The sequence below is a fragment of the Nelumbo lutea genome, chromosome 4 (genome assembly GCF_056320005.1).
Source record: "Nelumbo lutea isolate HS-2025 chromosome 4, American lotus-T2T, whole genome shotgun sequence".
In the NCBI taxonomy this organism is placed as follows: domain Eukaryota; kingdom Viridiplantae; phylum Streptophyta; class Magnoliopsida; order Proteales; family Nelumbonaceae; genus Nelumbo; species Nelumbo lutea.
In genome coordinates this window covers 52,909,972-52,936,713 of record NC_142687.1, presented here as the reverse complement: position 1 = coordinate 52,936,713, position 26,742 = coordinate 52,909,972, and the positions used below count along the sequence as shown (strand labels likewise).

General features: G+C 46.0%; 56 non-coding genes across 56 annotated transcripts; all 56 read left to right on the top strand.

Moving 5' to 3' along the window:
- The first annotated feature begins 4 nt into the window (after positions 1 to 4).
- LOC148860060 (5S ribosomal RNA) lies at positions 5 to 123 on the top strand. The gene has a single exon (XR_016095477.1). It is a non-coding gene; the product is annotated as a 5S ribosomal RNA (ribosomal RNA).
- A 359-nt stretch (positions 124 to 482) lies between these two features.
- Positions 483 to 601, top strand: LOC148860059 (5S ribosomal RNA). The gene has a single exon (XR_016095784.1). It is a non-coding gene; the product is annotated as a 5S ribosomal RNA (ribosomal RNA).
- Positions 602 to 960: 359 nt separating this feature from the next.
- LOC148860058 (5S ribosomal RNA) lies at positions 961 to 1,079 on the top strand. Its single transcript, XR_016096488.1, has one exon. It is a non-coding gene; the product is annotated as a 5S ribosomal RNA (ribosomal RNA).
- A 359-nt stretch (positions 1,080 to 1,438) lies between these two features.
- On the top strand, positions 1,439 to 1,557 carry LOC148860057 (5S ribosomal RNA). Its single transcript, XR_016096416.1, has one exon. It is a non-coding gene; the product is annotated as a 5S ribosomal RNA (ribosomal RNA).
- A 359-nt stretch (positions 1,558 to 1,916) lies between these two features.
- LOC148860056 (5S ribosomal RNA) lies at positions 1,917 to 2,035 on the top strand. The gene has a single exon (XR_016096708.1). It is a non-coding gene; the product is annotated as a 5S ribosomal RNA (ribosomal RNA).
- Positions 2,036 to 2,394: 359 nt separating this feature from the next.
- LOC148860055 (5S ribosomal RNA) lies at positions 2,395 to 2,513 on the top strand. Its single transcript, XR_016095476.1, has one exon. It is a non-coding gene; the product is annotated as a 5S ribosomal RNA (ribosomal RNA).
- Positions 2,514 to 2,872: 359 nt separating this feature from the next.
- LOC148860054 (5S ribosomal RNA) lies at positions 2,873 to 2,991 on the top strand. Its single transcript, XR_016096423.1, has one exon. It is a non-coding gene; the product is annotated as a 5S ribosomal RNA (ribosomal RNA).
- Positions 2,992 to 3,350: 359 nt separating this feature from the next.
- Positions 3,351 to 3,469, top strand: LOC148860053 (5S ribosomal RNA). Its single transcript, XR_016096981.1, has one exon. It is a non-coding gene; the product is annotated as a 5S ribosomal RNA (ribosomal RNA).
- A 359-nt stretch (positions 3,470 to 3,828) lies between these two features.
- Positions 3,829 to 3,947, top strand: LOC148860052 (5S ribosomal RNA). The gene has a single exon (XR_016096414.1). It is a non-coding gene; the product is annotated as a 5S ribosomal RNA (ribosomal RNA).
- A 359-nt stretch (positions 3,948 to 4,306) lies between these two features.
- Positions 4,307 to 4,425, top strand: LOC148860051 (5S ribosomal RNA). Its single transcript, XR_016096413.1, has one exon. It is a non-coding gene; the product is annotated as a 5S ribosomal RNA (ribosomal RNA).
- A 359-nt stretch (positions 4,426 to 4,784) lies between these two features.
- LOC148860050 (5S ribosomal RNA) lies at positions 4,785 to 4,903 on the top strand. The gene has a single exon (XR_016095475.1). It is a non-coding gene; the product is annotated as a 5S ribosomal RNA (ribosomal RNA).
- Positions 4,904 to 5,262: 359 nt separating this feature from the next.
- LOC148860049 (5S ribosomal RNA) lies at positions 5,263 to 5,381 on the top strand. The gene has a single exon (XR_016096118.1). It is a non-coding gene; the product is annotated as a 5S ribosomal RNA (ribosomal RNA).
- Positions 5,382 to 5,740: 359 nt separating this feature from the next.
- Positions 5,741 to 5,859, top strand: LOC148860048 (5S ribosomal RNA). Its single transcript, XR_016095474.1, has one exon. It is a non-coding gene; the product is annotated as a 5S ribosomal RNA (ribosomal RNA).
- A 359-nt stretch (positions 5,860 to 6,218) lies between these two features.
- LOC148860047 (5S ribosomal RNA) lies at positions 6,219 to 6,337 on the top strand. Its single transcript, XR_016096666.1, has one exon. It is a non-coding gene; the product is annotated as a 5S ribosomal RNA (ribosomal RNA).
- A 359-nt stretch (positions 6,338 to 6,696) lies between these two features.
- On the top strand, positions 6,697 to 6,815 carry LOC148860046 (5S ribosomal RNA). The gene has a single exon (XR_016096552.1). It is a non-coding gene; the product is annotated as a 5S ribosomal RNA (ribosomal RNA).
- Positions 6,816 to 7,174: 359 nt separating this feature from the next.
- LOC148860045 (5S ribosomal RNA) lies at positions 7,175 to 7,293 on the top strand. The gene has a single exon (XR_016096979.1). It is a non-coding gene; the product is annotated as a 5S ribosomal RNA (ribosomal RNA).
- A 359-nt stretch (positions 7,294 to 7,652) lies between these two features.
- Positions 7,653 to 7,771, top strand: LOC148860044 (5S ribosomal RNA). Its single transcript, XR_016096412.1, has one exon. It is a non-coding gene; the product is annotated as a 5S ribosomal RNA (ribosomal RNA).
- A 359-nt stretch (positions 7,772 to 8,130) lies between these two features.
- On the top strand, positions 8,131 to 8,249 carry LOC148860043 (5S ribosomal RNA). Its single transcript, XR_016096978.1, has one exon. It is a non-coding gene; the product is annotated as a 5S ribosomal RNA (ribosomal RNA).
- Positions 8,250 to 8,608: 359 nt separating this feature from the next.
- On the top strand, positions 8,609 to 8,727 carry LOC148860042 (5S ribosomal RNA). The gene has a single exon (XR_016096411.1). It is a non-coding gene; the product is annotated as a 5S ribosomal RNA (ribosomal RNA).
- Positions 8,728 to 9,086: 359 nt separating this feature from the next.
- On the top strand, positions 9,087 to 9,205 carry LOC148860041 (5S ribosomal RNA). Its single transcript, XR_016095473.1, has one exon. It is a non-coding gene; the product is annotated as a 5S ribosomal RNA (ribosomal RNA).
- A 359-nt stretch (positions 9,206 to 9,564) lies between these two features.
- Positions 9,565 to 9,683, top strand: LOC148860040 (5S ribosomal RNA). The gene has a single exon (XR_016096117.1). It is a non-coding gene; the product is annotated as a 5S ribosomal RNA (ribosomal RNA).
- Positions 9,684 to 10,042: 359 nt separating this feature from the next.
- LOC148860039 (5S ribosomal RNA) lies at positions 10,043 to 10,161 on the top strand. Its single transcript, XR_016095471.1, has one exon. It is a non-coding gene; the product is annotated as a 5S ribosomal RNA (ribosomal RNA).
- A 359-nt stretch (positions 10,162 to 10,520) lies between these two features.
- On the top strand, positions 10,521 to 10,639 carry LOC148860038 (5S ribosomal RNA). The gene has a single exon (XR_016095469.1). It is a non-coding gene; the product is annotated as a 5S ribosomal RNA (ribosomal RNA).
- Positions 10,640 to 10,998: 359 nt separating this feature from the next.
- LOC148860037 (5S ribosomal RNA) lies at positions 10,999 to 11,117 on the top strand. Its single transcript, XR_016096451.1, has one exon. It is a non-coding gene; the product is annotated as a 5S ribosomal RNA (ribosomal RNA).
- Positions 11,118 to 11,476: 359 nt separating this feature from the next.
- Positions 11,477 to 11,595, top strand: LOC148860036 (5S ribosomal RNA). Its single transcript, XR_016096665.1, has one exon. It is a non-coding gene; the product is annotated as a 5S ribosomal RNA (ribosomal RNA).
- Positions 11,596 to 11,954: 359 nt separating this feature from the next.
- Positions 11,955 to 12,073, top strand: LOC148860035 (5S ribosomal RNA). Its single transcript, XR_016096551.1, has one exon. It is a non-coding gene; the product is annotated as a 5S ribosomal RNA (ribosomal RNA).
- A 359-nt stretch (positions 12,074 to 12,432) lies between these two features.
- LOC148860034 (5S ribosomal RNA) lies at positions 12,433 to 12,551 on the top strand. The gene has a single exon (XR_016096977.1). It is a non-coding gene; the product is annotated as a 5S ribosomal RNA (ribosomal RNA).
- Positions 12,552 to 12,910: 359 nt separating this feature from the next.
- On the top strand, positions 12,911 to 13,029 carry LOC148860033 (5S ribosomal RNA). Its single transcript, XR_016096410.1, has one exon. It is a non-coding gene; the product is annotated as a 5S ribosomal RNA (ribosomal RNA).
- Positions 13,030 to 13,388: 359 nt separating this feature from the next.
- On the top strand, positions 13,389 to 13,507 carry LOC148860032 (5S ribosomal RNA). Its single transcript, XR_016095672.1, has one exon. It is a non-coding gene; the product is annotated as a 5S ribosomal RNA (ribosomal RNA).
- Positions 13,508 to 13,866: 359 nt separating this feature from the next.
- Positions 13,867 to 13,985, top strand: LOC148860031 (5S ribosomal RNA). The gene has a single exon (XR_016096116.1). It is a non-coding gene; the product is annotated as a 5S ribosomal RNA (ribosomal RNA).
- Positions 13,986 to 14,344: 359 nt separating this feature from the next.
- On the top strand, positions 14,345 to 14,463 carry LOC148860030 (5S ribosomal RNA). Its single transcript, XR_016096146.1, has one exon. It is a non-coding gene; the product is annotated as a 5S ribosomal RNA (ribosomal RNA).
- Positions 14,464 to 14,822: 359 nt separating this feature from the next.
- On the top strand, positions 14,823 to 14,941 carry LOC148860029 (5S ribosomal RNA). Its single transcript, XR_016095468.1, has one exon. It is a non-coding gene; the product is annotated as a 5S ribosomal RNA (ribosomal RNA).
- Positions 14,942 to 15,300: 359 nt separating this feature from the next.
- Positions 15,301 to 15,419, top strand: LOC148860028 (5S ribosomal RNA). The gene has a single exon (XR_016096450.1). It is a non-coding gene; the product is annotated as a 5S ribosomal RNA (ribosomal RNA).
- Positions 15,420 to 15,778: 359 nt separating this feature from the next.
- On the top strand, positions 15,779 to 15,897 carry LOC148860027 (5S ribosomal RNA). Its single transcript, XR_016096664.1, has one exon. It is a non-coding gene; the product is annotated as a 5S ribosomal RNA (ribosomal RNA).
- Positions 15,898 to 16,256: 359 nt separating this feature from the next.
- LOC148860026 (5S ribosomal RNA) lies at positions 16,257 to 16,375 on the top strand. The gene has a single exon (XR_016096549.1). It is a non-coding gene; the product is annotated as a 5S ribosomal RNA (ribosomal RNA).
- Positions 16,376 to 16,734: 359 nt separating this feature from the next.
- Positions 16,735 to 16,853, top strand: LOC148860025 (5S ribosomal RNA). Its single transcript, XR_016096976.1, has one exon. It is a non-coding gene; the product is annotated as a 5S ribosomal RNA (ribosomal RNA).
- Positions 16,854 to 17,212: 359 nt separating this feature from the next.
- On the top strand, positions 17,213 to 17,331 carry LOC148860024 (5S ribosomal RNA). Its single transcript, XR_016096409.1, has one exon. It is a non-coding gene; the product is annotated as a 5S ribosomal RNA (ribosomal RNA).
- Positions 17,332 to 17,690: 359 nt separating this feature from the next.
- Positions 17,691 to 17,809, top strand: LOC148860023 (5S ribosomal RNA). Its single transcript, XR_016096408.1, has one exon. It is a non-coding gene; the product is annotated as a 5S ribosomal RNA (ribosomal RNA).
- A 359-nt stretch (positions 17,810 to 18,168) lies between these two features.
- Positions 18,169 to 18,287, top strand: LOC148860022 (5S ribosomal RNA). The gene has a single exon (XR_016096707.1). It is a non-coding gene; the product is annotated as a 5S ribosomal RNA (ribosomal RNA).
- A 359-nt stretch (positions 18,288 to 18,646) lies between these two features.
- On the top strand, positions 18,647 to 18,765 carry LOC148860021 (5S ribosomal RNA). The gene has a single exon (XR_016096097.1). It is a non-coding gene; the product is annotated as a 5S ribosomal RNA (ribosomal RNA).
- Positions 18,766 to 19,123: 358 nt separating this feature from the next.
- LOC148860020 (5S ribosomal RNA) lies at positions 19,124 to 19,242 on the top strand. Its single transcript, XR_016095467.1, has one exon. It is a non-coding gene; the product is annotated as a 5S ribosomal RNA (ribosomal RNA).
- A 359-nt stretch (positions 19,243 to 19,601) lies between these two features.
- Positions 19,602 to 19,720, top strand: LOC148860019 (5S ribosomal RNA). The gene has a single exon (XR_016097124.1). It is a non-coding gene; the product is annotated as a 5S ribosomal RNA (ribosomal RNA).
- A 359-nt stretch (positions 19,721 to 20,079) lies between these two features.
- Positions 20,080 to 20,198, top strand: LOC148860018 (5S ribosomal RNA). The gene has a single exon (XR_016097097.1). It is a non-coding gene; the product is annotated as a 5S ribosomal RNA (ribosomal RNA).
- A 359-nt stretch (positions 20,199 to 20,557) lies between these two features.
- LOC148860017 (5S ribosomal RNA) lies at positions 20,558 to 20,676 on the top strand. Its single transcript, XR_016095783.1, has one exon. It is a non-coding gene; the product is annotated as a 5S ribosomal RNA (ribosomal RNA).
- Positions 20,677 to 21,035: 359 nt separating this feature from the next.
- On the top strand, positions 21,036 to 21,154 carry LOC148860016 (5S ribosomal RNA). Its single transcript, XR_016096706.1, has one exon. It is a non-coding gene; the product is annotated as a 5S ribosomal RNA (ribosomal RNA).
- A 359-nt stretch (positions 21,155 to 21,513) lies between these two features.
- Positions 21,514 to 21,632, top strand: LOC148860015 (5S ribosomal RNA). The gene has a single exon (XR_016095465.1). It is a non-coding gene; the product is annotated as a 5S ribosomal RNA (ribosomal RNA).
- Positions 21,633 to 21,991: 359 nt separating this feature from the next.
- LOC148860014 (5S ribosomal RNA) lies at positions 21,992 to 22,110 on the top strand. Its single transcript, XR_016097131.1, has one exon. It is a non-coding gene; the product is annotated as a 5S ribosomal RNA (ribosomal RNA).
- Positions 22,111 to 22,469: 359 nt separating this feature from the next.
- LOC148860013 (5S ribosomal RNA) lies at positions 22,470 to 22,588 on the top strand. Its single transcript, XR_016095464.1, has one exon. It is a non-coding gene; the product is annotated as a 5S ribosomal RNA (ribosomal RNA).
- A 359-nt stretch (positions 22,589 to 22,947) lies between these two features.
- Positions 22,948 to 23,066, top strand: LOC148860012 (5S ribosomal RNA). Its single transcript, XR_016096115.1, has one exon. It is a non-coding gene; the product is annotated as a 5S ribosomal RNA (ribosomal RNA).
- Positions 23,067 to 23,425: 359 nt separating this feature from the next.
- Positions 23,426 to 23,544, top strand: LOC148860011 (5S ribosomal RNA). Its single transcript, XR_016095463.1, has one exon. It is a non-coding gene; the product is annotated as a 5S ribosomal RNA (ribosomal RNA).
- Positions 23,545 to 23,903: 359 nt separating this feature from the next.
- On the top strand, positions 23,904 to 24,022 carry LOC148860010 (5S ribosomal RNA). The gene has a single exon (XR_016095462.1). It is a non-coding gene; the product is annotated as a 5S ribosomal RNA (ribosomal RNA).
- A 359-nt stretch (positions 24,023 to 24,381) lies between these two features.
- On the top strand, positions 24,382 to 24,500 carry LOC148860009 (5S ribosomal RNA). Its single transcript, XR_016096407.1, has one exon. It is a non-coding gene; the product is annotated as a 5S ribosomal RNA (ribosomal RNA).
- Positions 24,501 to 24,859: 359 nt separating this feature from the next.
- LOC148860008 (5S ribosomal RNA) lies at positions 24,860 to 24,978 on the top strand. The gene has a single exon (XR_016095863.1). It is a non-coding gene; the product is annotated as a 5S ribosomal RNA (ribosomal RNA).
- Positions 24,979 to 25,337: 359 nt separating this feature from the next.
- On the top strand, positions 25,338 to 25,456 carry LOC148860007 (5S ribosomal RNA). The gene has a single exon (XR_016096406.1). It is a non-coding gene; the product is annotated as a 5S ribosomal RNA (ribosomal RNA).
- Positions 25,457 to 25,815: 359 nt separating this feature from the next.
- Positions 25,816 to 25,934, top strand: LOC148860006 (5S ribosomal RNA). The gene has a single exon (XR_016096705.1). It is a non-coding gene; the product is annotated as a 5S ribosomal RNA (ribosomal RNA).
- Positions 25,935 to 26,293: 359 nt separating this feature from the next.
- Positions 26,294 to 26,412, top strand: LOC148860005 (5S ribosomal RNA). The gene has a single exon (XR_016096096.1). It is a non-coding gene; the product is annotated as a 5S ribosomal RNA (ribosomal RNA).
- Positions 26,413 to 26,742: the final 330 nt, after the last annotated feature.

Below are 26,742 nucleotides of genomic sequence, written 5' to 3'. Positions count from 1 at the left end.
AAACGGGTGCGATCATACCAGCACTAATGCACCGGATCCCATCAGAACTCCGAAGTTAAGCGTGCTTGGGCGAGAGTAGTACTAGGATGGGTGACCTCCTGGGAAGTCCTCGTGTTGCACCCCAATTTTATTAATATTTTATTTTTGATATACTATTTGCAAATTCCATATGTCGTTTCGGCGAGACAACTGGAAACAACGTGCCGGATACTCGGACCATTTGCGGAACGACCATCAATACTGAATGGGAACGGTGCAAAAGCGGGATTTTGGCATTCGTCGTGCATTGTGGGCCCCGCGATATTACTACATTTATCCGGGGATGCGGCAGATCTAGAAAGGAATAACTCCGCTCACCTGGGAGCTTGTGCACGGTTACCAAGGGAGGAAAGTTGCATACACCGTTTTTTCAAGTCTGAAAGAATTAATGGAGGGGAGCAAGATAGTGAGTGCATAAAGATTAAAGCGAACAAGAAGAAAACGGGTGCGATCATACCAGCACTAATGCACCGGATCCCATCAGAACTCCGAAGTTAAGCGTGCTTGGGCGAGAGTAGTAGTAGGATGGGTGACCTCCTGGGAAGTCCTCGTGTTGCACCCCAATTTTATTAATATTTTATTTTTGATATACTATTTGCAAATTCCATATGTCGTTTCGGCGAGACAACTGGAAACAACGTGCGAGATACTCGGACCATTTGCGGCACGACCATCATTACTGAATGGGAACGGTGCAAAACTGGGCTTTTGGCATTCGTCGTGCATTGTGGGCCCCGTGATATTACTACATTTATCCGGGGATGCGGCAGATCTAGAAAGGAATAACTCCGCTCACCTGGGAGCTTGTGCACGGTTACCAAGGGAGGAAAGTTGCATACACCGTTTTTTCAAGTCTGAAAGAATTATTGGAGGGGAGCAAGATAGTGAGTGCATAAAGATTAAAGCGAACAAGAAGAAAACGGGTGCGATCATACCAGCACTAATGCACCGGATCCCATCAGAACTCCGAAGTGAAGCGTGCTTGGGCGAGATTAGTATTAGGATGGGTGACCTCCTGGGAAGTCCTCGTGTTGCACCCCAATTTTATTAATATTTTATTTTTGATATACTATTTGCAAATTCCATATGTCGTTTCGGCGAGACAACTGGAAACAACGTGCCGGATACTCGGACCATTTGCGGAACGACCGTCATTACTAAATGGGAACGGTGCAAAACCGGTCTTTTGGCATTCGTAGTGCATTGTGGGCCCCACGATATTACTACATTTATCCGGGGCAGCGACAGATCTAGTAAGGAATAACTCCGCTCACCTGGGAGCTTGTGCACGGTTACCAAGGGAGGAAAGTTGCATACACCGTTTTTTCAAGTCTGAAAGAATTAATGGAGGGGAGCAAGATAGTGAGTGCATAAAGATTAAAGCGAACAAGAAGCAAACGGGTGCGATCATACCAGCACTAATGCACCGGATCCCATCAGAACTCCGAAGTTAAGCGTGCTTGGGCGAGAGTAGTAATAGGATGGGTGACCTCCTGGGAAGTCCTCGTGTTGCACCCCAATTTTATTAATATTTTATTTTTGATATACTATTTGCAAATTCGATATGTCGTTTCGGCGAGACAACTGGAAACAACGTGCCGGATACTCGGACCAGTTGCGGAACGACCGTCATTACTGAATGGGAACGGTGCAAAACCGGGCTTTTGGCATTCGTCGTGCATTGTGGGCCCCGCGATATTACTACATTTATCCGGGGATGCGGCAGATCTAGAAAAGAATAACTCCGCTCACCTGGGAGCTTGTGCACGGTTACCAAGGGAGGAAAGTTGCATACACCGTTTTTTCAAGTCTGAAAGAATTAATGGAGGGGAGCAAGATAGTGAGTGCATAAAGATTAAAGCGAACAAGAAGAAAACGGGTGCGATCATACCAGCACTAATGCACCGTATCCCATCAGAACTCCGAAGTTAAGCGTGCTTGGGCGAGAGTAGTACTAGGATGGGTGACCTCCTGGGAAGTCCTCGTGTTGCACCCCAATTTTATTAATATTTTATTTTTGATATACTATTTGCAAATTCCATATGTCGTTTCGGCGAGATAACAAGAAACAACGTGCCGGATACTCGGACCATTTGCGGAACGACTGTCATCCCTGAATGGGAACGGTGCAAAACCGGGCTTTTGGCATTCGTCGTGCATTGTGGGCCACGTGATATTACTACATTTATCCGAGGATGCGGCAGATCTAGAAAGGAATAACTCCGCTCACCTGGGAGCTTGTGCACGGTTACCAAGGGAGGAAAGTTGCATACACCGTTTTTTCAAGTCTGAAAGAATTAAAGGTGGGGAGCAAGATAGTGAGTGCATAAAGATTAAAGCGAACAAGAAGAAAACGGGTGCGATCATACCAGCACTAATGCACCGGATCCCATCAGAACTCCGAAGTTAAGCGTGCTTGGGCGAGAGTAGTACTAGGATGGGTGACCTCCTGGGAAGTCCTCGTGTTGCACCCCAATTTTATTAATATTTTATTTTTGATATACTATTTGCAAATTCCATATGTTGTTTCGGCGAGACAACTGGAAACAACGTGCGAGATACTCGGACCATTTGCGGCACGACCGTCATTACTGAATGGGAACGGTGCAAAACTGGGCTTTTGGCATTCGTCGTGCATTGTGGGCCCCGTGATATTACTACATTTATCCGAGGATGCTGCAGATCTAGAAAGGAATAACTCCGCTCACCTGGGAGCTTGTGCACGGTTACCAAGGGATGAAAGTTGCATACACCGTTTTTTCAAGTCTGAAAGAATTAATGGAGGGGAGCAAGATAGTGAGTGCATAAAGATTAAAGCGAACAAGAAGAAAACGGGTGCGATCATACTAGCACTAATTCACCGGATCCCATCAGAACTCCGAAGTTAAGCGTGCTTGGGCGAGAGTAGTACTAGGATGGGTGACCTCCTGGGAAGTCCTCGTGTTGCACCCCAATTTTATTAATATTTTATTTTTGATATACTATTTGCAAATTCCATATGTCGTTTCGGCGAGACAACTGGAAACAACGTGCCGGATACTCGGACCATTTGCGGAACGACCGTCATTACTGAATGGGAACGGTGCAAAAGCGGGCTTTTGGCATTCGTCGTGCATTGTGGGCCCCGCGATATTACTACATTTATCCGGGGATGCGGCAGATCTAGAAAGTAATAACTCCGCTCACCTGGGAGCTTGTGCACGGTTACCAAGGGAGGAAAGTTGCATACACCGTTTTTTCAAGTTTGAAAAAATTAATGGAGGGGAGCAAGATAGTGAGTGCATAAAGATTAAAGCGAACAAGAAGAAAACGGGTGCGATCATACCAGCACTAATGCACCGGATCCCTTCAGAAATCCGAAGTTAAGCGTGCTTGGGCGAGAGTAGTACTAGGATGGGTGACCTCCTGGGAAGTCCTCGTGTTGCACCCCAATTTTATTAATATTTTATTTTTGATATACTATTGGCAAATTCCATATGTCGTTTCGGCGTGACAACAGGAAACAACGTGCTGGATACTCGGACCATTTGCGGAACGACTGTCATTATTGAATGGGAACGGTGCAAAACCGGGCTTTTGGCATTCGTCGTGCATTGTGGGCCCCGCGATATTACTACATTTATCCGGGGATGCGGCAGATCTAGAAAGGAATAACTCCGCTCACCTGGGAGCTTGTGCACGGTAACCAAGGGAGGAAAGTTGCATACACCGTTTTTTCAAGTCTGAAAGAATTAATGGAGGAGAGCAAGATAGTGAGTGCATAAAGATTAAAGCGAACAAGAAGCAAACGGGTGCGATCATACCAGCACTAATGCACCGGATCCCATCAGAACTCCGAAGTTAAGCGTGCTTGGGCGAGAGTAGTAATAGGATGGGTGACCTCCTGGGAAGTCCTCGTGTTGCACCCCAATTTTATTAATATTTTATTTTTGATATACTATTTGCAAATTCCATATGTCGTTTCGGCGAGACAACTGGAAACAACGTGCGAGATACTCGGACCATTTGCGGCACGACCATCATTACTGAATGGGAACGGTGCAAAACTGGGCTTTTGGCATTCGTCGTGCATTGTGGGCCCCGTGATATTACTACATTTATCCGGGGATGCGGCAGATCTAGAAAGTAATAACTCCGCTCACCTGGGAGCTTGTGCACGGTTACCAAGGGAGGAAAGTTGCATACACCGTTTTTTCAAGTCTGAAAGAATTAATGGAGGGGAGCAAGATAGTGAGTGCATAAAGATTAAAGCGAACAAGAAGCAAACGGGTGCGATCATACCAGCACTAATGCACCGGATCCCATCAGAACTCCGAAGTTAAGCGTGCTTGGGCGAGAGTAGTAATAGGATGGGTGACCTCCTGGGAAGTCCTCGTGTTGCACCCCAATTTTATTAATATTTTATTTTTGATATACTATTTGCAAATTCCATATGTTGTTTCGGCGAGACAACTGGAAACAACGTGCGAGATACTCGGACCATTTGCGGCACGACCGTCATTACTGAATGGGAACGGTGCAAAACTGGGCTTTTGGCATTCGTCGTGCATTGTGGGCCCCGTGATATTACTACATTTATCCGAGGATGCGGCAGATCTAGAAAGGAATAACTCCGCTCACCTGGGAGCTTGTGCACGGTTACCAAGGGTGGAAAGTTGCATACACCGTTTTTTCAAATCTGAAAGAATTAATGGAGGGGAGCAAGATAGTGAGTGCATAAAGATTAAAGCGAACAAGAAGAAAACGGGTGCGATCATACCAGCACTAATGCACCGGATCCCATCAGAACTCCGAAGTTAAGCGTGCTTGGGCGAGAGTAGTACTAGGATGGGTGACCTCCTGGGAAGTCCTCGTGTTGCACCCCAATTTTATTAATATTTTATTATTGATATACTATTTGCAAATTCCATATGTCGTTTCGGCGAGACAACAGGAAACAACGTGCCGGATACTTGGACCATTTGCGGAACGACTGTCATTACTGAATGGGAACGGTGGAAAACCGGGCTTTTGGCATTCGTCGTGCATTGTGGGCCCCGCGATATTACTACATTTATCCGGGGATGCGGCAGATCTAGAAAGGAATAACTCCGCTCACCTGGGAGCTTGTGCACGGTAACCAAGGGAGGAAAGTTGCATACACCGTTTTTTCAAGTCTGAAAGAATTAACGGAGGGGAGCAATATAATTAGTGCATAAAGATTAAAGCGAACAAGAAGCAAACGGGTGCGATCATACCAGCACTAATGCACCGGATCCCATCAGAACTCCGAAGTTAAGCATGCTTGGGCGAGAGTAGTACTAGGATGGGTGACCTCCTGGGAAGTCCTCGTGTTGCACCCCAATTTTATTAATATTTTATTTTTGATATACTATTTGCAAATTCCATATGTCGTTTCGGCGAGACAACTGGAAACAACGTGCCGGATACTCGGACCATTTGCGGAACGACCATCAATACTGAATGGGAACGGTGCAAAAGCGGGATTTTGGCATTCGTCGTGCATTGTGGGCCCCGCGATATTACTACATTTATCCGGGGATGCGGCAGATCAAGAAAAAAATAACTCCGCTCACCTGGGAGCTTGTGCACGGTTACCAAGGGAGGAAAGTTGCATACACCGTTTTTTCAAGTCTGAAAGAATTAATGGAGGGGAGCAAGATAGTGAGTGCATAAAGATTAAAGCGAACAAGAAGCAAACGGGTGCGATCATACCAGCACTAATGCACCGGATCCCATCAGAACTCCGAAGTTAAGCGTGCTTGGGCGAGAGTAGTACTAGGATGGGTGACCTCCTGGGAAGTCCTCGTGTTGCACCCCAATTTTATTAATATTTTATTTTTGATATACTATTGGCAAATTCCATATGTCGTTTTGGCGAGACAACAGGAAACAACGTGCCGGATACTCGGACCATTTGCGGAACGACTGTCATTACTGAATGGGAACGGTGCAAAACCGGGCTTTTGGCATTCGTCGTGCATTGTGGGCCCCGTGATATTACTACATTTATCTGAGGATGCGGCAGATCTAGAAATGAATAACTCCGCTCACCTGGGAGCTTGTGCACGGTTACCAAGGGAGGAAAGTTGCATACACCGTTTTTTCAAGTCTGAAAGAATTATTGGAGGGGAGCAAGATAGTGAGTGCATAAAGATTAAAGCGAACAAGAAGAAAACGGGTGCGATCATACCAGCACTAATGCACCGGATCCCATCAGAACTCCGAAGTTAAGCGTGCTTGGGCGAGAGTAGTATTAGGATGGCTGACCTCCTGGGAAGTCCTCGTGTTGCACCCCAATTTTATTAATATTTTATTTTTGATATACTATTTGCAAATTCCATATGTCGTTTCGGCGAGACAACTGGAAACAACGTGCCGGATACTCGGACCATTTGCGGAACGACCGTCATTACTAAATGGGAACGGTGCAAAACCGGTCTTTTGGCATTCGTAGTGCATTGTGGGCCCCACGATATTACTACATTTATCCGGGGCAGCGACAGATCTAGTAAGGAATAACTCCGCTCACCTGGGAGCTTGTGCACGGTTACCAAGGGAGGAAAGTTGCATACACCGTTTTTTCAAGTCTGAAAGAATTAATGGAGGGGAGCAAGATAGTGAGTGCATAAAGATTAAAGCGAACAAGAAACAAACGGGTGCGATCATACCAGCACTAATCCACCGGATCCCATCAGAACTCCGAAGTTAAGCGTGCTTGGGCGAGAGTAGTAATAGGATGGGTGACCTCCTGGGAAGTCCTCGTGTTGCACCCCAATTTTATTAATATTTTATTTTTGATATACTATTTGCAAATTCCATATGTCGTTTCGGCGAGACAACTGGAAACAACGTGCCGGATACTCGGACCAGTTGCGGAACGACCGTAATTACTGAATGGGAACGGTGCAAAACCGGGCTTTTGGCATTCGTCGTGCATTGTGGGCCCTGCGATATTACTACATTTATCCGGGGATGCGGCAGATCTAGAAAAGAATAACTCCGCTCACCTGGGAGCTTGTGCACGGTTACGAAGGGAGGAAAGTTGCATACACCGTTTTTTCAAGTCTGAAAGAATTAATGGAGGAGAGCAAGATAGTGAGTGCATAAAGATTAAAGCGAACAAGAAGCAAACGAGTGCGATCATACCAGCACTAATGCACCGGATCCCATCAGAACTCCGAAGTTAAGCGTGCTTGGGCGAGAGTAGTAATAGGATGGGTGACCTCCTGGGAAGTCCTCGTGTTGCACCCCAATTTTATTAATATTTTATTTTTGATATACTATTTGCAAATTCCATATGTCGTTTCGGCGAGACAACTGGAAACAAAGTGCGAGATACTCGGACCATTTGCGGCACGACCATCATTACTGAATGGGAACGGTGCAAAACTGGGCTTTTGGCATTCGTCGTGCATTGTGGGCCCCGTGATATTACTACATTTATCCGGGGATGCGGCAGATCTAGAAAGTAATAACTCCGCTCACCTTGGAGCTTGTGCACGGTTACCAAGGGAGGAAAGTTGCATACACCGTTTTTTCAAGTCTGAAAGAATTAATGGAGGGGAGCAAGATAGTGAGTGCATAAAGATTAAAGCGAACAAGAAGCAAACGGGTGCGATCATACCAGCACTAATGCACCGGATCCCATCAGAACTCCGAAGTTAAGCGTGCTTGGGCGAGAGTAGTAATAGGATGGGTGACCTCCTGGGAAGTCCTCGTGTTGCACCCCAATTTTATTAATATTTTATTTTTGATATACTATTTGCAAATTCCATATGTCGTTTCGGCGAGACAACTGGAAACAACGTGCGAGATACTCGGACCATTTGCGGCACGACCGTCATTACTGAATGGGAACGGTGCAAAACCGGGCTTTTGGCATTCGTCGTGCATTGTGGGCCCTGCGATATTACTACATTTATCCGGGGATGCGGCAGATCTAGAAAAGAATAACTCCGCTCACCTGGGAGCTTGTGCACGGTTACGAAGGGAGGAAAGTTGCATACACCGTTTTTTCAAGTCTGAAAGAATTAATGGAGGAGAGCAAGATAGTGAGTGCATAAAGATTAAAGCGAACAAGAAGCAAACGAGTGCGATCATACCAGCACTAATGCACCGGATCCCATCAGAACTCCGAAGTTAAGCGTGCTTGGGCGAGAGTAGTAATAGGATGGGTGACCTCCTGGGAAGTCCTCGTGTTGCACCCCAATTTTATTAATATTTTATTTTTGATATACTATTTGCAAATTCCATATGTCGTTTCGGCGAGACAACTGGAAACAAAGTGCGAGATACTCGGACCATTTGCGGCACGACCATCATTACTGAATGGGAACGGTGCAAAACTGGGCTTTTGGCATTCGTCGTGCATTGTGGGCCCCGTGATATTACTACATTTATCCGGGGATGCGGCAGATCTAGAAAGTAATAACTCCGCTCACCTTGGAGCTTGTGCACGGTTACCAAGGGAGGAAAGTTGCATACACCGTTTTTTCAAGTCTGAAAGAATTAATGGAGGGGAGCAAGATAGTGAGTGCATAAAGATTAAAGCGAACAAGAAGCAAACGGGTGCGATCATACCAGCACTAATGCACCGGATCCCATCAGAACTCCGAAGTTAAGCGTGCTTGGGCGAGAGTAGTAATAGGATGGGTGACCTCCTGGGAAGTCCTCGTGTTGCACCCCAATTTTATTAATATTTTATTTTTGATATACTATTTGCAAATTCCATATGTTGTTTCGGCGAGACAACTGGAAACAACGTGCGAGATACTCGGACCATTTGCGGCACGACCGTCATTACTGAATGGGAACGGTGCAAAACTGGGCTTTTGGCATTCGTCGTGCATTGTGGGCCCCGTGATATTACTACATTTATCCGAGGATGCGGCAGATCTAGAAAGGAATAACTCCGCTCACCTGGGAGCTTGTGCACGGTTACCAAGGGTGGAAAGTTGCATACACCGTTTTTTCAAATCTGAAAGAATTAATGGAGGGGAGCAAGATAGTGAGTGCATAAAGATTAAAGCGAACAAGAAGAAAACGGGTGCGATCATACCAGCACTAATGCACCGGATCCCATCAGAACTCCGAAGTTAAGCGTGCTTGGGCGAGAGTAGTACTAGGATGGGTGACCTCCTGGGAAGTCCTCGTGTTGCACCCCAATTTTATTAATATTTTATTATTGATATACTATTTGCAAATTCCATATGTCGTTTCGGCGAGACAACAGGAAACAACGTGCCGGATACTTGGACCATTTGCGGAACGACTGTCATTACTGAATGGGAACGGTGGAAAACCGGGCTTTTGGCATTCGTCGTGCATTGTGGGCCCCGCGATATTACTACATTTATCCGGGGATGCGGCAGATCTAGAAAGGAATAACTCCGCTCACCTGGGAGCTTGTGCACGGTAACCAAGGGAGGAAAGTTGCATACACCGTTTTTTCAAGTCTGAAAGAATTAACGGAGGGGAGCAATATAATTAGTGCATAAAGATTAAAGCGAACAAGAAGCAAACGGGTGCGATCATACCAGCACTAATGCACCGGATCCCATCAGAACTCCGAAGTTAAGCATGCTTGGGCGAGAGTAGTACTAGGATGGGTGACCTCCTGGGAAGTCCTCGTGTTGCACCCCAATTTTATTAATATTTTATTTTTGATATACTATTTGCAAATTCCATATGTCGTTTCGGCGAGACAACTGGAAACAACGTGCCGGATACTCGGACCATTTGCGGAACGACCATCAATACTGAATGGGAACGGTGCAAAAGCGGGATTTTGGCATTCGTCGTGCATTGTGGGCCCCGCGATATTACTACATTTATCCGGGGATGCGGCAGATCAAGAAAAAAATAACTCCGCTCACCTGGGAGCTTGTGCACGGTTACCAAGGGAGGAAAGTTGCATACACCGTTTTTTCAAGTCTGAAAGAATTAATGGAGGGGAGCAAGATAGTGAGTGCATAAAGATTAAAGCGAACAAGAAGCAAACGGGTGCGATCATACCAGCACTAATGCACCGGATCCCATCAGAACTCCGAAGTTAAGCGTGCTTGGGCGAGAGTAGTACTAGGATGGGTGACCTCCTGGGAAGTCCTCGTGTTGCACCCCAATTTTATTAATATTTTATTTTTGATATACTATTGGCAAATTCCATATGTCGTTTTGGCGAGACAACAGGAAACAACGTGCCGGATACTCGGACCATTTGCGGAACGACTGTCATTACTGAATGGGAACGGTGCAAAACCGGGCTTTTGGCATTCGTCGTGCATTGTGGGCCCCGTGATATTACTACATTTATCTGAGGATGCGGCAGATCTAGAAATGAATAACTCCGCTCACCTGGGAGCTTGTGCACGGTTACCAAGGGAGGAAAGTTGCATACACCGTTTTTTCAAGTCTGAAAGAATTAATGGAGGGGAGCAAGATAGTGAGTGCATAAAGATTAAAGCGAACAAGAAGCAAACGGGTGCGATCATACCAGCACTAATGCACCGGATCCCATCAGAACTCCGAAGTTAAGCGTGCTTGGGCGAGAGTAGTACTAGGATGGGTGACCTCCTGGGAAGTCCTCGTGTTGCACCCCAATTTTATTAATATTTTATTTTTGATATACTATTGGCAAATTCCATATGTCGTTTTGGCGAGACAACAGGAAACAACGTGCCGGATACTCGGACCATTTGCGGAACGACTGTCATTACTGAATGGGAACGGTGCAAAACCGGGCTTTTGGCATTCGTCGTGCATTGTGGGCCCCGTGATATTACTACATTTATCTGAGGATGCGGCAGATCTAGAAATGAATAACTCCGCTCACCTGGGAGCTTGTGCACGGTTACCAAGGGAGGAAAGTTGCATACACCGTTTTTTCAAGTATGAAAGAATTAATGGAGGGGAGCAAGATAGTGAGTGCATAAAGATTAAAGCGAACAAGAAGCAAACGGGTGCGATCATACCAGCACTAATGCACCGGATCCCATCAGAACTCCGAAGTTAAGCGTGCTTGGGCGAGAGTAGTAATAGGATGGGTGACCTCCTGGGAAGTCCCCGTGTTGCACCCCAATTTTATTAATATTTTATTTTTGATATACTATTTGCAAATTCCATATGTCGTTTCGGCGAGACAACTGGAAACAACGTGCGAGATACTCGGACCATTTGCGGCACGACCATCATTACTGAATGGGAACGGTGCAAAACTGGGCTTTTGGCATTCGTCGTGCATTGTGGGCCCCGTGATATTACTACATTTATCCGGGGATGCGGCAGATCTACAAAGGAATAACTCCGCTCACCTGAGAGCTTGTGCACGGTTACCAAGGGAGGAAAGTTGCATACACCGTTTTTTCAAGTCTGAAAGAATTATTGGAGGGGAGCAAGATAGTGAGTGCATAAAGATTAAAGCGAACAAGAAGAAAACGGGTGCGATCATACCAGCACTAATGCACCGGATCCCATCAGAACTCCGAAGTTAAGCGTGCTTGGGCGAGAGTAGTATTAGGATGGCTGACCTCCTGGGAAGTCCTCGTGTTGCACCCCAATTTTATTAATATTTTATTTTTGATATACTATTTGCAAATTCCATATGTCGTTTCGGCGAGACAACTGGAAACAACGTGCCGGATACTCGGACCATTTGCGGAACGACCGTCATTACTAAATGGGAACGGTGCAAAACCGGTCTTTTGGCATTCGTAGTGCATTGTGGGCCCCATGATATTACTACATTTATCCGGGGCAGCGACAGATCTAGTAAGGAATAACTCCGCTCACCTGGGAGCTTGTGCACGGTTACCAAGGGAGGAAAGTTGCATACACCGTTTTTTCAAGTCTGAAAGAATTAATGGAGGGGAGCAAGATAGTGAGTGCATAAAGATTAAAGCGAACAAGAAACAAACGGGTGCGATCATACCAGCACTAATCCACCGGATCCCATCAGAACTCCGAAGTTAAGCGTGCTTGGGCGAGAGTAGTAATAGGATGGGTGACCTCCTGGGAAGTCCTCGTGTTGCACCCCAATTTTATTAATATTTTATTTTTGATATACTATTTGCAAATTCCATATGTCGTTTCGGCGAGACAACTGGAAACAACGTGCCGGATACTCGGACCAGTTGCGGAACGACCGTAATTACTGAATGGGAACGGTGCAAAACCGGGCTTTTGGCATTCGTCGTGCATTGTGGGCCCTGCGATATTACTACATTTATCCGGGGATGCGGCAGATCTAGAAAAGAATAACTCCGCTCACCTGGGAGCTTGTGCACGGTTACGAAGGGAGGAATGTTGCATACACCGTTTTTTCAAGTCTGAAAGAATTAATGGAGGAGAGCAAGATAGTGAGTGCATAAAGATTAAAGCGAACAAAAAGCAAACGAGTGCGATCATACCAGCACTAATGCACCGGATCCCATCAGAACTCCGAAGTTAAGCGTGCTTGGGCGAGAGTAGTAATAGGATGGGTGACCTCCTGGGAAGTCCTCGTGTTGCACCCCAATTTTATTAATATTTTATTTTTGATATACTATTTGCAAATTCCATATGTCGTTTCGGCGAGACAACTGGAAACAAAGTGCGAGATACTCGGACCATTTGCGGCACGACCATCATTACTGAATGGGAACGGTGCAAAACTGGGCTTTTGGCATTCGTCGTGCATTGTGGGCCCCGTGATATTACTACATTTATCCGGGGATGCGGCAGATCTAGAAAGTAATAACTCCGCTCACCTTGGAGCTTGTGCACGGTTACCAAGGGAGGAAAGTTGCATACACCGTTTTTTCAAGTCTGAAAGAATTAATGGAGGGGAGCAAGATAGTGAGTGCATAAAGATTAAAGCGAACAAGAAGCAAACGGGTGCGATCATACCAGCACTAATGCACCGGATCCCATCAGAACTCCGAAGTTAAGCGTGCTTGGGCGAGAGTAGTAATAGGATGGGTGACCTCCTGGGAAGTCCTCGTGTTGCACCCCAATTTTATTAATATTTTATTTTTGATATACTATTTGCAAATTCCATATGTTGTTTCGGCGAGACAACTGGAAACAACGTGCGAGATACTCGGACCATTTGCGGCACGACCGTCATTACTGAATGGGAACGGTGCAAAACTGGGCTTTTGGCATTCGTCGTGCATTGTGGGCCCCGTGATATTACTACATTTATCCGAGGATGCGGCAGATCTAGAAAGGAATAACTCCGCTCACCTGGGAGCTTGTGCACGGTTACCAAGGGTGGAAAGTTGCATACACCGTTTTTTCAAATCTGAAAGAATTAATGGAGGGGAGCAAGATAGTGAGTGCATAAAGATTAAAGCGAACAAGAAGAAAACGGGTGCGATCATACCAGCACTAATGCACCGGATCCCATTAGAACTCCGAAGTTAAGCGTGCTTGGGCGAGAGTAGTACTAGGATGGGTGACCTCCTGGGAAGTCCTCGTGTTGCACCCCAATTTTATTAATATTTTATTATTGATATACTATTTGCAAATTCCATATGTCGTTTCGGCGAGACAACAGGAAACAACGTGCCGGATACTTGGACCATTTGCAGAACGACTGTCATTACTGAATGGGAACGGTGGAAAACCGGGCTTTTGGCATTCGTCGTGCATTGTGGGCCCCGCGATATTACTACATTTATCCGGGGATGCGGCAGATCTAGAAAGGAATAACTCCGCTCACCTGGGAGCTTGTGCACGGTAACCAAGGGAGGAAAGTTGCATACACCGTTTTTTCAAGTCTGAAAGAATTAACGGAGGGGAGCAAGATAATTAGTGCATAAAGATTAAAGCGAACAAGAAGCAAACGGGTGCGATCATACCAGCACTAATGCACCGGATCCCATCAGAACTCCGAAGTTAAGCATGCTTGGGCGAGAGTAGTACTAGGATGGGTGACCTCCTGGGAAGTCCTCGTGTTGCACCCCAATTTTATTAATATTTTATTTTTGATATACTATTTGCAAATTCCATATGTCGTTTCGGCGAGACAACTGGAAACAACGTGCCGGATACTCGGACCATTTGCGGAACGACCATCAATACTGAATGGGAACGGTGCAAAAGCGGGATTTTGGCATTCGTCGTGCATTGTGGGCCCCGCGATATTACTACATTTATCCGGGGATGCGGCAGATCAAGAAAAAAATAACTCCGCTCACCTGGGAGCTTGTGCACGGTTACCAAGGGAGGAAAGTTGCATACACCGTTTTTTCAAGTCTGAAAGAATTAATGGAGGGGAGCAAGATAGTGAGTGCATAAAGATTAAAGCGAACAAGAAGCAAACGCGTGCGATCATACCAGCACTAATGCACCGGATCCCATCAGAACTCCGAAGTTAAGCGTGCTTGGGCGAGAGTAGTACTAGGATGGGTGACCTCCTGGGAAGTCCTCGTGTTGCACCCCAATTTTATTAATATTTTATTTTTGATATACTATTGGCAAATTCCATATGTCGTTTTGGCGAGACAACAGGAAACAACGTGCCGGATACTCGGACCATTTGCGGAACGACTGTCATTACTGAATGGGAACGGTGCAAAACCGGGCTTTTGGCATTCGTCGTGCATTGTGGGCCCCGTGATATTACTACATTTATCTGAGGATGCGGCAGATCTAGAAATGAATAACTCCGCTCACCTGGGAGCTTGTGCACGGTTACCAAGGGAGGAAAGTTGCATACACCGTTTTTTCAAGTCTGAAAGAATTAATGGAGGGGAGCAAGATAGTGAGTGCATAAAGATTAAAGCGAACAAGAAGCAAACGGGTGCGATCATACCAGCACTAATGCACCGGATCCCATCAGAACTCCGAAGTTAAGCGTGCTTGGGCGAGAGTAGTACTAGGATGGGTGACCTCCTGGGAAGTCCTCGTGTTGCACCCCAATTTTATTAATATTTTATTTTTGATATACTATTGGCAAATTCCATATGTCGTTTTGGCGAGACAACAGGAAACAACGTGCCGGATACTCGGACCATTTGCGGAACGACTGTCATTACTGAATGGGAACGGTGCAAAACCGGGCTTTTGGCATTCGTCGTGCATTGTGGGCCCCGTGATATTACTACATTTATCTGAGGATGCGGCAGATCTAGAAATGAATAACTCCGCTCACCTGGGAGCTTGTGCACGGTTACCAAGGGAGGAAAGTTGCATACACCGTTTTTTCAAGTATGAAAGAATTAATGGAGGGGAGCAAGATAGTGAGTGCATAAAGATTAAAGCGAACAAGAAGCAAACGGGTGCGATCATACCAGCACTAATGCACCGGATCCCATCAGAACTCCGAAGTTAAGCGTGCTTGGGCGAGAGTAGTAATAGGATGGGTGACCTCCTGGGAAGTCCCCGTGTTGCACCCCAATTTTATTAATATTTTATTTTTGATATACTATTTGCAAATTCCATATGTCGTTTCGGCGAGACAACTGGAAACAACGTGCGAGATACTCGGACCATTTGCGGCACGACCATCATTACTGAATGGGAACGGTGCAAAACTGGGCTTTTGGCATTCGTCGTGCATTGTGGGCCCCGTGATATTACTACATTTATCCGGGGATGCGGCAGATCTACAAAGGAATAACTCCGCTCACCTGAGAGCTTGTGCACGGTTACCAAGGGAGGAAAGTTGCATACACCGTTTTTTCAAGTCTGAAAGAATTATTGGAGGGGAGCAAGATAGTGAGTGCATAAAGATTAAAGCGAACAAGAAGAAAACGGGTGCGATCATACCAGCACTAATGCACCGGATCCCATCAGAACTCCGAAGTTAAGCGTGCTTGGGCGAGAGTAGTATTAGGATGGCTGACCTCCTGGGAAGTCCTCGTGTTGCACCCCAATTTTATTAATATTTTATTTTTGATATACTATTTGCAAATTCCATATGTCGTTTCGGCGAGACAACTGGAAACAACGTGCCGGATACTCGGACCATTTGCGGAACGACCGTCATTACTAAATGGGAACGGTGCAAAACCGGTCTTTTGGCATTCGTAGTGCATTGTGGGCCCCACGATATTACTACATTTATCCGGGGCAGCGACAGATCTAGTAAGGAATAACTCCGCTCACCTGGGAGCTTGTGCACGGTTACCAAGGGAGGAAAGTTGCATACACCGTTTTTTCAAGTCTGAAAGAATTAATGGAGGGGAGCAAGATAGTGAGTGCATAAAGATTAAAGCGAACAAGAAACAAACGGGTGCGATCATACCAGCACTAATCCACCGGATCCCATCAGAACTCCGAAGTTAAGCGTGCTTGGGCGAGAGTAGTAATAGGATGGGTGACCTCCTGGGAAGTCCTCGTGTTGCACCCCAATTTTATTAATATTTTATTTTTGATATACTATTTGCAAATTCCATATGTCGTTTCGGCGAGACAACTGGAAACAACGTGCCGGATACTCGGACCAGTTGCGGAACGACCGTAATTACTGAATGGGAACGGTGCAAAACCGGGCTTTTGGCATTCGTCGTGCATTGTGGGCCCTGCGATATTACTACATTTATCCGGGGATGCGGCAGATCTAGAAAAGAATAACTCCGCTCACCTGGGAGCTTGTGCACGGTTACGAAGGGAGGAAAGTTGCATACACCGTTTTTTCAAGTCTGAAAGAATTAATGGAGGAGAGCAAGATAGTGAGTGCATAAAGATTAAAGCGAACAAGAAGCAAACGAGTGCGATCATACCAGCACTAATGCACCGGATCCCATCAGAACTCCGAAGTTAAGCGTGCTTGGGCGAGAGTAGTAATAGGATGGGTGACCTCCTGGGAAGTCCTCGTGTTGCACCCCAATTTTATTAATATTTTATTTTTGATATACTATTTGCAAATTCCATATGTCGTTTCGGCGAGACAACTGGAAACAAAGTGCGAGATACTCGGACCATTTGCGGCACGACCATCATTACTGAATGGGAACGGTGCAAAACTGGGCTTTTGGCATTCGTCGTGCATTGTGGGCCCCGTGATATTACTACATTTATCCGGGGATGCGGCAGATCTAGAAAGTAATAACTCCGCTCACCTTGGAGCTTGTGCACGGTTACCAAGGGAGGAAAGTTGCATACACCGTTTTTTCAAGTCTGAAAGAATTAATGGAGGGGAGCAAGATAGTGAGTGCATAAAGATTAAAGCGAACAAGAAGCAAACGGGTGCGATCATACCAGCACTAATGCACCGGATCCCATCAGAACTCCGAAGTTAAGCGTGCTTGGGCGAGAGTAGTAATAGGATGGGTGACCTCCTGGGAAGTCCTCGTGTTGCACCCCAATTTTATTAATATTTTATTTTTGATATACTATTTGCAAATTCCATATGTTGTTTCGGCGAGACAACTGGAAACAACGTGCGAGATACTCGGACCATTTGCGGCACGACCGTCATTACTGAATGGGAACGGTGCAAAACTGGGCTTTTGGCATTCGTCGTGCATTGTGGGCCCCACGATATTACTACATTTATCCGGGGCAGCGACAGATCTAGTAAGGAATAACTCCGCTCACCTGGGAGCTTGTGCACGGTTACCAAGGGAGGAAAGTTGCATACACCGTTTTTTCAAGTCTGAAAGAATTAATGGAGGGGAGCAAGATAGTGAGTGCATAAAGATTAAAGCGAACAAGAAACAAACGGGTGCGATCATACCAGCACTAATGCACCGGATCCCATCAGAACTCCGAAGTTAAGCGTGCTTGGGCGAGAGTAGTAATAGGATGGGTGACCTCCTGGGAAGTCCTCGTGTTGCACCCCAATTTTATTAATATTTTATTTTTGATATACTATTTGCAAATTCCATATGTCGTTTCGGCGAGACAACTGGAAACAACGTGCCGGATACTCGGACCAGTTGCGGAACGACCGTCATTACTGAATGGGAACGGTGCAAAACCGGGCTTTTGGCATTCGTCGTGCATTGTGGGCCCTGCGATATTACTACATTTATCCGGGGATGCGGCAGATCTAGAAAAGAATAACTCCGCTCACCTGGGAGCTTGTGCACGGTTACGAAGGGAGGAAAGTTGCATACACCGTTTTTTCAAGTCTGAAAGAATTAATGGAGGGGAGCAAGATAGTGAGTGCATAAAGATTAAAGCGAACAAGAAGAAAACGGGTGCGATCATACCAGCACTAATGCACCGTATCCCATCAGAACTCCGAAGTTAAGCGTGCTTGGGCGAGAGTAGTACTAGGATGGGTGACCTCCTGGGAAGTCCTCGTGTTGCACCCCAATTTTATTAATATTTTATTTTTGATATACTTTTTGCAAATTCCATATGTCGTTTCGGCGAGACAACAAGAAACAACGTGCCGGATACTCGGACCATTTGCGGAACGACTGTCATCACTGAATGGGAACGGTGCAAAACCGGGCTTTTGGCATTCGTCGTGCATTGTGGGCCACGTGATATTACTACATTTATCCGAGGATGCGGCAGATCTAGAAAGGAATAACTCCGCTCACCTGGGAGCTTGTGCACGGTTACCAAGGGAGGAAAGTTGCATACACCGTTTTTTCAAGTCTGAAAGAATTAAAGGTGGGGAGCAAGATAGTGAGTGCATAAAGATTAAAGCGAACAAGAAGAAAACGGGTGCGATCATACCAGCACTAATGCACCGGATCCCATCAGAACTCCGAAGTTAAGCGTGCTTGGGCGAGAGTAGTATTAGGATGGGTGACCTCCTGGGAAGTCCTCGTGTTGCACTCCAATTTTATTAATATTTTATTTTTGATATACTATTTGCAAATTTCATATGTCGTTTCGGCGAGACAACTGGAAACAACGTGCCGGATACTCGGACCATTTGCGGAACGACCGTCATTACTGAATGGGAACGGTGCAAAAGCGGGCTTTTGGCATTCGTCGTGCATTGTGGGCCCCGCGATATTACTACATTTATCCGGGGATGCGCAGATCTAGAAAGTAATAACTCCGCTCACCTGGGAGCTTGTGCACGGTTACCAAGGGAGGAAAGTTGCATACACCGTTTTTTCAAGTCTGAAAAAATTAATGGAGGGGAGCAAGATAGTGAGTGCATAAAGATTAAAGCGAACAAGAAGAAAACGGGTGCGATCATACCAGCACTAATGCACCGGATCCCATCAGAACTCCGAAGTTAAGCGTGCTTGGGCGAGAGTAGTACTAGGATGGGTGACCTCCTGGGAAGTCCTCGTGTTGCACCCCAATTTTATTAATATTTTATTTTTGATATACTATTGGCAAATTCCATATGTCGTTTCGGCGTGACAACAGGAAACAACGTGCTGGATACTCGGACCATTTGCGGAACGACTGTCATTATTGAATGGGAACGGTGCAAAACCGGGCTTTTGGCATTCGTCGTGCATTGTGGGCCCCGCGATATTACTACATTTATCCGGGGATGCGGCAGATCTAGAAAGGAATAACTCCGCTCACCTGGGAGCTTGTGCACGGTAACCAAGGGAGGAAAGTTGCATACACCGTTTTTTCAAGTCTGAAAGAATTAATGGAGGGGAGCAAGATAGTGAGTGCATAAAGATTAAAGCGAACAAGAAGCAAACGGGTGCGATCATACCAGCACTAATGCACCGGACCCCATCAGAACTCCGAAGTTAAGCGTGCTTGGGCGAGAGTAGTAATAGGATGGGTGACCTCCTGGGAAGTCCTCGTGTTGCACCCCAATTTTATTAATATTTTATTTTTGATATACTATTTGCAAATTCCATATGTCGTTTCGGCGAGACAACTGGAAACAACGTGCGAGATACTCGGACCATTTGCGGCACGACCATCATTACTGAATGGGAACGGTGCAAAACTGGGCTTTTGGCATTCGTCGTGCATTGTGGGCCCCGTGATATTACTACATTTATCCGGGGATGCGGCAGATCTACAAAGGAATAACTCCGCTCACCTGGGAGCTTGTGCACGGTTACCAAGGGAGGAAAGTTGCATACACCGTTTTTTCAAGTCTGAAAGAATTATTGGAGGGGAGCAAGATAGTGAGTGCATAAAGATTAAAGCGAACAAGAAGAAAACGGGTGCCATCATACCAGCACTAATGCACCGGATCCCATCAGAACTCCGAAGTTAAGCGTGCTTGGGCGAGAGTAGTATTAGGATGGGTGACCTCCTGGGAAGTCCTCGTGTTGCACCCCAATTTTATTAATATTTTATTTTTGATATACTATTTGCAAATTCCATATGTCGTTTCGGCGAGACAACTGGAAACAACGTGCCGGATACTCGGACCATTTGCGGAACGACCGTCATTACTAAATGGGAACGGTGCAATACCGGTCTTTTGGCATTCGTAGTGCATTGTGGGCCCCACGATATTACTACATTTATCCGGGGCAGCGACAGATCTAGTAAGGAATAACTCCGCTCACCTGGGAGCTTGTGCACGGTTACCAAGGGAGGAAAGTTGCATACACCGTTTTTTCAAGTCTGAAAGAATTAATGGAGGGGAGCAAGATAGTGAGTGCATAAAGATTAAAGCGAACAAGAAACAAACGGGTGCGATCATACCAGCACTAATGCACCGGATCCCATCAGAACTCCGAAGTTAAGCGTGCTTGGGCGAGAGTAGTAGTAGGATGGGTGACCTCCTGGGAAGTCCTCGTGTTGCACCCCAATTTTATTAATATTTTATTTTTGATATACTATTTGCAAATTCCATATGTCGTTTCGGCGAGACAACTGGAAACAACGTGCCGGATACTCGGACCAGTTGCGGAACGACCGTCATTACTGAATGGGAACGGTGCAAAACCGGGCTTTTGGCATTCGTCGGGCATTGTGGGCCCCGCGATATTACTACATTTATCCGGGGATGCGGCAGATCTAGAAAAGAATAACTCCGCTCACCTGGGAGCTTGTGCACGGTTACGAAGGGAGGAAAGTTGCATACACCGTTTTTTCAAGTCTGAAAGAATTAATGGAGGGGAGCAAGATAGTGAGTGCATAAAGATTAAAGCGAACAAGAAGAAAACGGGTGCGATCATACCAGCACTAATGCACCGTATCCCATCAGAACTCCGAAGTTAAGCGTGCTTGGGCGAGAGTAGTACTAGGATGGGTGACCTCCTGGGAAGTCCTCGTGTTGCACCCCAATTTTATTAATATTTTATTTTTGATATACTATTTGCAAATTCCATATGTCGTTTCGGCGAGACAACAAGAAACAACGTGCCGGATACTCGGACCATTTGCGGAACGACTGTCATCACTGAATGGGAACGGTGCAAAACCGGGCTTTTGGCATTCGTCGTGCATTGTGGGCCACGTGATATTACTACATTTATCCGGGGATGCGGCAGATCAAGAAAAAAATAACTCCGCTCACCTGGGAGCTTGTGCACGGTTACCAAGGGAGGAAAGTTGCATACACCGTTTTTTCAAGTCTGAAAGAATTAATGGAGGGGAGCAAGATAGTGAGTGCATAAAGATTAAAGCGAACAAGAAGCAAACGGGTGCGATCATACCAGCACTAATGCACCGGATCCCATCAGAACTCCGAAGTTAAGCGTGCTTGGGCGAGAGTAGTACTAGGATGGGTGACCTCCTGGGAAGTCCTCGTGTTGCACCCCAATTTTATTAATATTTTATTTTTGATATACTATTGGCAAATTCCATATGTCGTTTTGGCGAGACAACAGGAAACAACGTGCCGGATACTCGGACCATTTGCGGAACGACTGTCATTACTGAATGGGAACGGTGCAAAACCGGGCTTTTGGCATTCGTCGTGCATTGTGGGCCCCGTGATATTACTACATTTATCTGAGGATGCGGCAGATCTAGAAATGAATAACTCCGCTCACCTGGGAGCTTGTGCACGGTTACCAAGGGAGGAAAGTTGCATACACCGTTTTTTCAAGTCTGAAAGAATTAATGGAGGGGAGCAAGATAATGAGTGCATAAAGATTAAAGCGAACAAGAAGCAAACGGGTGCTATCATACCAGCACTAATGCACCGGATCCCATCAGAACTCCGAAGTTAAGCGTGCTTGGGCGAGAGTAGTAATAGGATGGGTGACCTCCTGGGAAGTCCTCGTGTTGCACCCCAATTTTATTAATATTTTATTTTTGATATACTATTTGCAAATTCCATATGTTGTTTCGGCGAGACAACTGGAAACAACGTGCGAGATACTCGGACCATTTGCGGCACGACCGTCATTACTGAATGGGAACGGTGCAAAACTGGGCTTTTGGCATTCGTCGTGCATTGTGGGCCCCGTGATATTACTACATTTATCCGAGGATGCGGCAGATCTAGAAAGGAATAACTCCGCTCACCTGGGAGCTTGTGCACGGTTACCAAGGGTGGAAAGTTGCATACACCGTTTTTTCAAATCTGAAAGAATTAATGGAGGGGAGCAAGATAGTGAGTGCATAAAGATTAAAGCGAACAAGAAGAAAACGGGTGCGATCATACCAGCACTAATGCACCGGATCCCATCAGAACTCCGAAGTTAAGCGTGCTTGGGCGAGAGTAGTACTAGGATGGGTGACCTCCTGGGAAGTCCTCGTGTTGCACCCCAATTTTATTAATATTTTATTATTGATATACTATTTGCAAATTCCATATGTCGTTTCGGCGAGACAACAGGAAACAACGTGCCGGATACTTGGACCATTTGCGGAACGACTGTCATTACTGAATGGGAACGGTGGAAAACCGGGCTTTTGGCATTCGTCGTGCATTGTGGGCCACGCGATATTACTACATTTATCCGGGGATGCGGCAGATTTAGAAAGGAATAACTCCGCTCACCTGGGAGCTTGTGCACGGTAACCAAGGGAGGAAAGTTGCATACACCGTTTTTTCAAGTCTGAAAGAATTAACGGAGGGGAGCAAGATAATTAGTGCATAAAGATTAAAGCGAACAAGAAGCAAACGGGTGCGATCATACCAGCACTAATGCACCGGATCCCATCAGAACTCCGAAGTTAAGCATGCTTGGGCGAGAGTAGTACTAGGATGGGTGACCTCCTGGGAAGTCCTCGTGTTGCACCCCAATTTTATTAATATTTTATTTTTGATATACTATTTGCAAATTCCATATGTCGTTTCGGCGAGACAACTGGAAACAACGTGCCGGATACTCGGACCATTTGCGGAACGACCATCAATACTGAATGGGAACGGTGCAAAAGCGGGATTTTGGCATTCGTCGTGCATTGTGGGCCCCGCGATATTACTACATTTATCCGGGGATGCGGCAGATCAAGAAAAAAATAACTCCGCTCACCTGGGAGCTTGTGCACGGTTACCAAGGGAGGAAAGTTGCATACACCGTTTTTTCAAGTCTGAAAGAATTAATGGAGGGGAGCAAGATAGTGAGTGCATAAAGATTAAAGCGAACAAGAAGCAAACGGGTGCGATCATACCAGCACTAATGCACCGGATCCCATCAGAACTCCGAAGTTAAGCGTGCTTGGGCGAGAGTAGTACTAGGATGGGTGACCTCCTGGGAAGTCCTCGTGTTGCACCCCAATTTTATTAATATTTTATTTTTGATATACTATTGGCAAATTCCATATGTCGTTTTGGCGAGACAACAGGAAACAACGTGCCGGATACTCGGACCATTTGCGGAACGACTGTCATTACTGAATGGGAACGGTGCAAAACCGGGCTTTTGGCATTCGTCGTGCATTGTGGGCCCCGTGATATTACTACATTTATCTGAGGATGCGGCAGATCTAGAAATGAATAACTCCGCTCACCTGGGAGCTTGTGCACGGTTACCAAGGGAGGAAAGTTGCATACACCGTTTTTTCAAGTCTGAAAGAATTAATGGAGGGGAGCAAGATAGTGAGTGCATAAAGATTAAAGCGAACAAGAAGCAAACGGGTGCGATCATACCAGCACTAATGCACCGGATCCCATCAGAACTCCGAAGTTAAGCGTGCTTGGGCGAGAGTAGTACTAGGATGGGTGACCTCCTGGGAAGTCCTCGTGTTGCACCCCAATTTTATTAATATTTTATTTTTGATATACTATTGGCAAATTCCATATGTCGTTTTGGCGAGACAACAGGAAACAACGTGCCGGATACTCGGACCATTTGCGGAACGACTGTCATTACTGAATGGGAACGGTGCAAAACCGGGCTTTTGGCATTCGTCGTGCATTGTGGGCCCCGTGATATTACTACATTTATCTGAGGATGCGGCAGATCTAGAAATGAATAACTCCGCTCACCTGGGAGCTTGTGCACGGTTACCAAGGGAGGAAAGTTGCATACACCGTTTTTTCAAGTATGAAAGAATTAATGGAGGGGAGCAAGATAGTGAGTGCATAAAGATTAAAGCGAACAAGAAGCAAACGGGTGCGATCATACCAGCACTAATGCACCGGATCCCATCAGAACTCCGAAGTTAAGCGTGCTTGGGCGAGAGTAGTAATAGGATGGGTGACCTCCTGGGAAGTCCTCGTGTTGCACCCCAATTTTATTAATATTTTATTTTTGATATACTATTTGCAAATTCCATATGTCGTTTCGGCGAGACAACTGGAAACAACGTGCGAGATACTCGGACCATTTGCGGCACGACCATCATTACTGAATGGGAACGGTGCAAAACTGGGCTTTTGGCATTCGTCGTGCATTGTGGGCCCCGTGATATTACTACATTTATCCGGGGATGCGGCAGATCTACAAAGGAATAACTCCGCTCACCTGGGAGCTTGTGCACGGTTACCAAGGGAGGAAAGTTGCATACACCGTTTTTTCAAGTCTGAAAGAATTATTGGAGGGGAGCAAGATAGTGAGTGCATAAAGATTAAAGCGAACAAGAAGAAAACGGGTGCGATCATACCAGCACTAATGCACCGGATCCCATCAGAACTCCGAAGTTAAGCGTGCTTGGGCGAGAGTAGTATTAGGATGGGTGACCTCCTGGGAAGTCCTCGTGTTGCACCCCAATTTTATTAATATTTTATTTTTGATATACTATTTGCAAATTCCATATGTCGTTTCGGCGAGACAACTGGAAACAACGTGCCGGATACTCGGACCATTTGCGGAACGACCGTCATTACTAAATGGGAACGGTGCAAAACCGGTCTTTTGGCATTCGTAGTGCATTGTGGGCCCCACGATATTACTACATTTATCCGGGGCAGCGACAGATCTAGTAAGGAATAACTCCGCTCACCTGGGAGCTTGTGCACGGTTACCAAGGGAGGAAAGTTGCATACACCGTTTTTTCAAGTCTGAAAGAATTAATGGAGGGGAGCAAGATAGTGAGTGCATAAAGATTAAAGCGAACAAGAAACAAACGGGTGCGATCATACCAGCACTAATGCACCGGATCCCATCAGAACTCCGAAGTTAAGCGTGCTTGGGCGAGAGTAGTAATAGGATGGGTGACCTCCTGGGAAGTCCTCGTGTTGCACCCCAATTTTATTAATATTTTATTTTTGATATACTATTTGCAAATTCCATATGTCGTTTCGGCGAGACAACTGGAAACAACGTGCCGGATACTCGGACCAGTTGCGGAACGACCGTCATTACTGAATGGGAACGGTGCAAAACCGGGCTTTTGGCATTCGTCGTGCATTGTGGGCCCTGCGATATTACTACATTTATCCGGGGATGCGGCAGATCTAGAAAAGAATAACTCCGCTCACCTGGGAGCTTGTGCACGGTTACGAAGGGAGGAAAGTTGCATACACCGTTTTTTCAAGTCTGAAAGAATTAATGGAGGGGAGCAAGATAGTGAGTGCATAAAGATTAAAGCGAACAAGAAGAAAACGGGTGCGATCATACCAGCACTAATGCACCGTATCCCATCAGAACTCCGAAGTTAAGCGTGCTTGGGCGAGAGTAGTACTAGGATGGGTGACCTCCTGGGAAGTCCTCGTGTTGCACCCCAATTTTATTAATATTTTATTTTTGATATACTTTTTGCAAATTCCATATGTCGTTTCGGCGAGACAACAAGAAACAACGTGCCGGATACTCGGACCATTTGCGGAACGACTGTCATCACTGAATGGGAACGGTGCAAAACCGGGCTTTTGGCATTCGTCGTGCATTGTGGGCCACGTGATATTACTACATTTATCCGAGGATGCGGCAGATCTAGAAAGGAATAACTCCGCTCACCTGGGAGCTTGTGCACGGTTACCAAGGGAGGAAAGTTGCATACACCGTTTTTTCAAGTCTGAAAGAATTAAAGGTGGGGAGCAAGATAGTGAGTGCATAAAGATTAAAGCGAACAAGAAGAAAACGGGTGCGATCATACCAGCACTAATGCACCGGATCCCATCAGAACTCCGAAGTTAAGCGTGCTTGGGCGAGAGTAGTATTAGGATGGGTGACCTCCTGGGAAGTCCTCGTGTTGCACTCCAATTTTATTAATATTTTATTTTTGATATACTATTTGCAAATTTCATATGTCGTTTCGGCGAGACAACTGGAAACAACGTGCCGGATACTCGGACCATTTGCGGAACGACCGTCATTACTGAATGGGAACGGTGCAAAAGCGGGCTTTTGGCATTCGTCGTGCATTGTGGGCCCCGCGATATTACTACATTTATCCGGGGATGCGGCAGATCTAGAAAGTAATAACTCCGCTCACCTGGGAGCTTGTGCACGGTTACCAAGGGAGGAAAGTTGCATACACCGTTTTTTCAAGTCTGAAAAAATTAATGGAGGGGAGCAAGATAGTGAGTGC